Here is an 8,252-nt window from a genome sequence, read left to right as displayed (position 1 = left end):
AGGGGAGCTCCCCCTCCCCATCGCCGTTCTTAAGATGCTTCTCTAACAGAAACGTGTGTGAACGTGGAGCTGGGCTGCACACTTGATTACACATTCAGACCTGCTTCTGTAGGTTTTTTAGCGACGGGGAGATTAGTCAGTAGGCTAAATAAAGTCACAGGCTGCCTAACAGCTGTACCCAGTGAATTCTCCAATACAATTCATTTCACATGTATTTTACAGGCAGAGGTGAGACAGGCAGTGATGAGAGAGGAGGGACAGGACGTCAAAGAGAGGGAGGAGAAAGAGAGAGGAGGATAGTAAAGGCGGGCTCACACCGGACCAAAAATCGGCGTCTTTGAGAGAGTCGCCGTCCGTGACATGAGTCTACTTGGTGTGGTCGCTCGAATCGGCCCACGTCGGCGTTCATTTCAGCCGATTCAAATGTGTAATCCGCCATTCAAGTCGGTCATTCTTTTACCATTCTGATTGGTGGAGGCTAGCAGCTTGACTAGCGAATCAGTGAAGCCCGGAAGTGACGATGGTAAACATACCAGATAACCAGTGGAATCGAAGAAGGTGGTCTAGAGAGGACCGCCTACTTCCAGTTTTCGTGTTTTTTGGCCCACAATACAGATTAGCGCCGCCTGTTGTTTTGGAGACATTACATCTCACGCAAGCGCGGAACGTATGGCGTCGGCTGTAATTCCGTAGGTGTGAACCGCCCATGTCGTTGTTCGAGTCGGCCATATTAAGTAGCCGACGCCGAATTTACCGACGCGAGTCGGGCAGTTCTTCCGGTGTGTACACACCTTAAGAGGAAATAAAGAAAGAGGCCCACGAGACAGTGAAGAAGAGGAGAAAAAGAGAAAAGAGGAACAGAGAATGAAGTGACAGATGTAGAGAAACAGAGAGAAGAGGAACAAAGAGAGGAGGAAAGTTTAGCATTTTTTCTGTGATGTCATTTCATTTGTGGCCAGAGAGGTGCCCTGCTACCTTTTTGTTTTCCGCATGAGGACACAGTTGGTTGATTTTTTTTGTAGGCCTGCTGATATTTTTTATGTTGTTTTATTTTGATTAAATAAACACTTACAATACAATAGATTTATTAATTCTGGAATCTTCTTCAACATTACTTCTAATAACAGAATTGGATGTAGTGACTGTGTGAAGGCATGAGAGAGCACTCAGTGAGCACTTGGTACAGTCTGATGGTCACACATAGCACACATGTGCATAGAAGCCCGTAGAACCCTGCACAGTTACAGCTCCAGGACAAGAAGCATGAGGCTGGCTTTGGTGGTTGCAGCAGAGTCGAGTCTAAAGTGCAGAGGTGATGGTTGCTCAGTTTGCTGAGAGTCAGGGTGGTTTTGGCAGGCCACCAGAGACTGTTAATCTGTCTTTCTCTCACAAAAGTAAAAAAAAAAATCGATTTCAACAAGCAAGAGTCATATACAGTCAGAATTATGAGCTCAAAGGTAATGAGTATAATTGGTCTTATATACTGTGACTCTTCCTGGAGACATATAAGGTCTTCTATACATTTCAAATAAAACAGTGAAAATTAAAAGTGTCACGAGTTTCCCCGACCACAACGCGTCTGCATATTCAATGCATTAACCACAAAACCAAGCTGGGGCTGATGGGGTCATTGTTCATTTTGCAGGCGTGAGGCGAGATACCACAATAATAGAGAAATGAACACTATGACCTCAACAAAAGTTAAGGGATCACCAAAGTAATTACGATTAAACCTCCGGGCACCATGGATATCTGTACAATTCAAACATTAACATCATCATTATCATAAGAGTAAAATGGTTTGTCATGGAATCTTCCTTTTCCTATTTTGACCTTTTCAACAGATTTCACTTAAATGCTCCAATGGAAAGTGCAGCGGATGTAAGTGATGCACATTTAAACCCTCCTTTCATATGCACCCCCTCAAATTTCCCTAGAACCAAGGCCCCGTTTGCAGAGGAAGTCCCATCTTTGCAAGAAGTGCTCACTTGTGGTCTTTCTTAACCTCTGGTTCCCACAATGCATCTTGTTCTGTAAGTGGGTCACTGACGTACTCCCTTAGAAACATAATTTATTAACCCCGACTGACACAGCAGAGACAGAGCTATTACGCCGTCATCAGACCCGAACCACGGCCTTTACAACCTGCTGCGAATGACGTTGCATCGGCGACACTAAACGGCATGTAAAGTTAAATGTCTGTGGGAAGAAAGTGCTGGGTGAGCATTTAACCTCCGTTGGTCATAAGTGTGTGAAAGAGCGGAACAAAGAATAAAACATAATGAGAGACAAAGAATATTGATGCCATATATAATGATGTAGGTTAACAACCCTGAGGTGTAGCTTGTGCTAGATTCTAATGCTTCATATTGCTTGTGTATTTTCTTGTCCTGAAAGTAAGCCTAGAGTAAAACACACACACACACACACACACACACACACACACACACACACACACACACACACACACACACACACACAGTACAAAAGCCCTATCCCTATCCGGTCCAAACCAGTTTTTGTGAGCTGAGATTTTGGCGTCTCAGCACTCAGACAAAAAAAAACTAAACAAAAAAAAACTAAAGGGTAATTGCATTAACCTGGTTATGAGCACTAATACTTCCAAACGGGCAGAATTGAGCAAGAAGTCCATGAATATGCACAAGCGAACATGGCAAAAGGTGTTGCACTAAATTAAGTGGATAAAATAATGTAAATACTACTTTGACACACTTTACATCAAGAAGTGGAATAACTGGAATATTACAAGTTTGTATTTCAACACACTTTTAAATGAAAGAAGCAAAGCCACCAGTTTTCACTCCACAACTTCAGCTATATGTCACAGCTATATGTATATGCACAATGATGCATTCAAAAGCAAAGGGAAGAAACAGAGGTAAACTAATTGTATTGTTATAGGTTATCTAAAAGCCAGGGGAACATATTTTAGTTTTATGTTATAATGTATACCATTCACATGAAAGAGCAGGAGCCCAGAGCTGAATCACTTTCCCCTGTAACCTTTGTGTGAACCTTGCTGGGGCCACGCTCCCTGAATTGATTGACAAATCTTCAATCTTCAGTTTATCATCATTGAGACACGCAAACTGTTGACTTACATGACATTTACACCCACACATAAACAGCTAAGAGGATAACTTACATATAAATACACACAATCTAAGCAGAGGCATGTCCCTGCAACACACACACACACACACACACACACAAGCTGAACCGAGGCACTTACATACAGTTTGTGAGTTTAAGCAATAACTCTGACTTTTGGATCGTTGTCCCTGCAGTGTTCAACTTGTGGTCATGTCACTTTAAATGACCTCTGCACTGCTTCATTTGAGCTTTAAGCAAACTCCAAAAACACACAATGCAGTAAAGACATGATAAAATAAGGTCACAGTTTTTCTCGATTGCTAAACCGCAGCGGGCACAACTGCAGCTACATGTGCAAACCTCTAACGTCAGTCTGCACAGCAGCAGTTCATGTGGATCAAACTCTAGCTCCTTTTTCATTGTTTGAACACAGTTTTCAAAACTCTACACACTTCTCTCCTGACTTAAACCACAACATGCACAACTCTGTGGATTTACAGCACTTTGTTCAAATGCTAAACACATGGCTGCCAAAACAGTAAACCTCACCTTCAAACATAGTGCACATATAGGGAAAGAGAAGAAAGACTTTTTTTAGGAAATGGACCAAGGAAGACATTTTGGTAGAGGGAGAAGAGTGGCAGGGAGACAGGTTGGTGGAGGGAGAAGAGTGGCAGGGAGACAGGTTGGTGCTGTGTGGAGGAAGACAAAGAGCTGTAATTTCTGATTAAATAAGGGCCACACTTCTAGACCATGTTGTGGGTCCTGGTCTCTGATTGAGAGGTGGTGGGCGGGCGTGTGTGTGTATGTATATATATATATATATATATATATATATATATATATATATATATATATATTGAAGCAAACTGATGATTTTCATTCCTTCTAGTTTACCTAAAAAAATTATGTTATATAAATATAGAAATAAACATTTTCACGTGAAAGAATTTCACTCTTTTCTTTACAGAAAATATTGATTTGTGTGAAGTCACTCAAATTTTTCAAACTGCAAAGAAAGAAGAAAGTAAAAGTGTATTGGTGTCCGATGTTAGTGTGTTCCCTCTAGTTGTATTCTGAGTGACAGTGTCTGTCGTCTCCATGAGGATTGTTGTGTTTCGCTGCACTGAGCCGGTTGTCAGACGTTGTTTGGCTAACAGCTAACCAAAGACCAGAGACCAAACCAGAGAGTACTGCGGAGACAGAGTGATCCAGCTTGCATCTGCAACTCATTCCAGGTCGCGACCACTTTTAGGATTAAAGCCTGCGGGGTGATGCTTGTTTGGGTACGTGCCTGCACGCCTCATTACTGTGTTTGTTTGAGTGTGTGTGTGTGTGTGTGTGTGTGTACTGAACCCAGAGAAATGAGCATGCTGGCTCATAGAAGTTTTCCCTTGTCTACTTGGAAGCATGCAGGGGCAGAGAGGATTTACAGGAATGGGAGGAGAGGTGAAGCAACAGCACTGCAACAAGCTACTGCCAAGAAAATGAGGAAGGCATCTTGTGTGTGTGCGTGTGTGTGTGTGTGCTTGTGTTATACAAACATCCTTTCCCAGAGACCCACAGCTTCTGGGACAATACCCAGACAACATCTGATGGTTGTCCATTCATACAGAAGCCTCTTGCATGACACAGTAGTTACAGTAACAAATAAAGGAATTTGCCACATTTTTCGATATGACTATTACATCATCGCCTGGTCACTTGTCTCACTATCGTGCCTCAACAAGAGAATTCCTCAAAACATTCAAAGATATTTGTGCTGAACACCAACACTTACATTTCAATCTATGACCATCTATGTGGCCATGTGGAATGTTTATTGTATCTATTCTTAGCAAAAAATCCTAAATCAAAGTTGAGAAAAAGCTAACTCACATCAAAAATCAAAATGATCATTACAGTCACACGAATCAATATAATATATATATATATATATATATATATATATATATATATATATATATATATTCTCTCTTTCTGTGATGCAGACATAGTGCCATAACTATAAAAGAACAGAACAGGCTGCTGAAGCGCTGGGTTCAACCTGTGTAACGGCAGCAACAGAAGGTTGAGCTGACCTCGCGGGGACTTGGTTACTTTGCACATCAGCTGGATTTTGGGAGAATCCTAAACTCATGCAAGACTCGCAGGATCACATATTGTATGAAAATCCATCCTGTCAGGCTTCAACAAATGCATTTGTCTGTCCAGCCAGAGCACAAACCAATCATATAGAGGAAGACAGAACGAACGGCGTCGATGGAAAAGATGTTTACTCCAGACAGTCGACAAGATTTCTATTCATACTGCCTGCCCTTTTCCAGACATTCTCCAATGGCACGGTTTGCTGATGATGGTAGTGGCGTTCTTCCATGATTCAGATCCGTACAGCAGCTCTAGCTTTACCAATTCTCTTCTGACCCTCCGTCGACAGCTATCACACTTCCCAGGTAGGTAAATTTGTTGACCTCTTCAAAAGAGTGGCCCTTGAGTGTGATGGAATTCATGCGTTTGTTGTTAATCATGGTTTTAGTTTTTTGGCCTCATTTACTTTGAGTCCAAGCTCAGCTGTGGTCGTTCCCAGCCGTGTTGTCTTGTCCTGCATCTGTTGGTGTGTATGTGAGAGCGATGTCATCCGCAAAGTCGAGATTGTTGACTGGATGTCATTCTTTTTACTGTTGATTGTTTGTTTCATGATCCAGTCGATACATAGGAGGAAGAGGAACGGAGAGTGGAGGCAGCCCTGTCTCACACCAGTGAGCACTGCAAACTTTTCATGTGCAGATCCCTGGTAGACTTGACATTGCATACCTGATATGTGGTCTTGATGACGTTTGTATATCTCCTCTACACGCAAGGAGGAAAAAGTGAGGGGGCCTGTGACCACAATGTGACCTCTTCACATTCTGTTGATAATGTTCGTTCAGTTTTTGGATTTAACAAAGTTCTGGCCGTATCGTAGCCATTGCACCTTAAAGGAGAGGTGAAACAATGCTTTTGTGTGCCTTTTGGTTAGCATTATATCAACCAATTTCTACACTTATTGTCCAATAGTTTTCGCCTCCTTCAAGATGAGATGAAGGTTTCAGAGGCAACACATTTCCTTGCTTTGATGATACAAAATAACGCGGTTTCGTGTGGAAACCGAAATGGAGACTTCTGCTCTGATGGAAAGCAGTGGGCAGATTTTTTCAATAAAAAAAAAAGAAATCTCTCTCACGCTCCAAAAAACAGGAGATTGAATAAAGTTGCTAAAAGGCTACGGTGGTGACTATATATAGTCTGCTATATCTTACAGCACACGGATGTATCATGTTTCATGTTACATCACCTGACAACATATGAATTATTAATATTAAAAAATGTAATGGCTCATCCATAAACAGTGGAGAGTTCTCCTACATGTGCAGGACTGACACGTATGCATGTATCAGGCGTGCACATATGAGAGTGGGCACATGCATGCATGCTGGGGTTTGCACGTATGCATTTAACTATCTCTCTCTTTAAGCATGCATATCTGTGCGCCTGTGTGTTTGCCTGTATTGACCTGGTCTGACCGGACACCGTCTGAAATTGATCTCCATCCCACTTTACTTGTGTAAGAGAATTGTGACTGATAGTTGACCTCCTGACCTGATATCAGCACTGCAACCACCATCATTTTGTAATAGAGCAAAATACAGTCCTGTGATTGTATTTAGCATGAAATGGAGAATATCCTGTAAATGGCCTTTTATGTATATATATATACATTTAATGGAGGAGTTTTTTCAGAGAAGACTGTGGAAAGACTCACAATTAGGATTACGATAACAAGCTCAGCATGTTCAACTGGCCCATTGAGTTCACTTTGTTTACCCAGTTAATCCTAATGGCCACAGATAGAAGAAACAGACAACACTGTGATTCTGTTTGCGCATAATTGTAGAGAGATTAAAGCCACAAGACAACACAAGACATTGATCAAGCCTGAATGGTTTGTATTGAACATTGATCACTTATGAATGGTCAACACCACAACCCAGGTTTGCTGCTTTGATTAGACCTTGATTTGAAGGCTGGAGCCTTTGAATATACCTGAGTGGACATTGTCACAGAGGCTTCAAATGATAGCTGCAGGGAGATAGATTACATCAGTGTTTATGTAGTCATTACGTGCACTCAAACCCACTCTGTGGAAAGAAGTCAACAAAATAAACGCAGACACACAGACGTACACACACACCACACATCATGAACAGTAATTCAAACAATGTATCATCATCATCATCATAAAAAAAAAGGGAAAATAAAGAAAATAAAGATGGGATGCAGCGGTGGAAGAAGTCACCAGATCTTTTCAGAAAAAGCCAAGACCCCTGATTTTAAATACTCATTTACAGTGAAATGTCTTGTATTTGAATTCATATTTAAAGGAATAGTTTGACATTTGAGGAAAGGCGTGCTTTGGCTATCTTGTTGAGAAAGCCGATCAATACCCCCTCCTTTGTGTACTATAAATATGAAGGTCCAGCCAACAAACAATTAGCTAAATCTAAAAGCCTGAAAACAGCCGAAGACACCTAGTCTGCCTCTGTCGAAAGGTGAGGATCAACCAGCACATTTAAGCTTATTGAAAATGTTAAATATTACTATTATGTATTTAAAGTCTCAAGTAAAAGTAGTCATTATTCAGGAAGGCATCTCTGTCATATTATTATTTGAATGTTATTTTACATGTAGGCAGCACTTCCATGTATTACAGTGTGTTGTATCTTATATGCTTGTAATAACTCTTTAAAATCAGTAGCTGTAGCATGAATGTAGTGGACAATTGCACAAAAGAGTGCAATATTTTGCCCTGAGATGTAGTGGAGTCGCAGATACTCTAGTTATGTAATGTAATTAGTTTCCTTTTCACCCCCTGCCCAAGATGACTGAAGGACAGAAACTCAGATAGGAAGGGACAATGAAAAGACAATCAAACTGACAGACGGGCTGTCTGTCGTTCTGTCGGTCACTACAGTCGGTCACTAAGCCATGACCATGACACAGTAAGAGTCTGAACGTGAGCTCGATTTCAGGACAGGGACTAGCAGGTCAAGTTAATGTGTCACCAACTCCTGGCTTTCGGGCACCATTGTGAAATCCTT

Source organism: Eutrigla gurnardus (genome assembly GCF_963514095.1).
Source record: "Eutrigla gurnardus genome assembly, chromosome: 14".
In the NCBI taxonomy this organism is placed as follows: Eukaryota; Metazoa; Chordata; class Actinopteri; order Perciformes; family Triglidae; genus Eutrigla; species Eutrigla gurnardus.
This window is presented reverse-complemented; position numbering follows the sequence as displayed.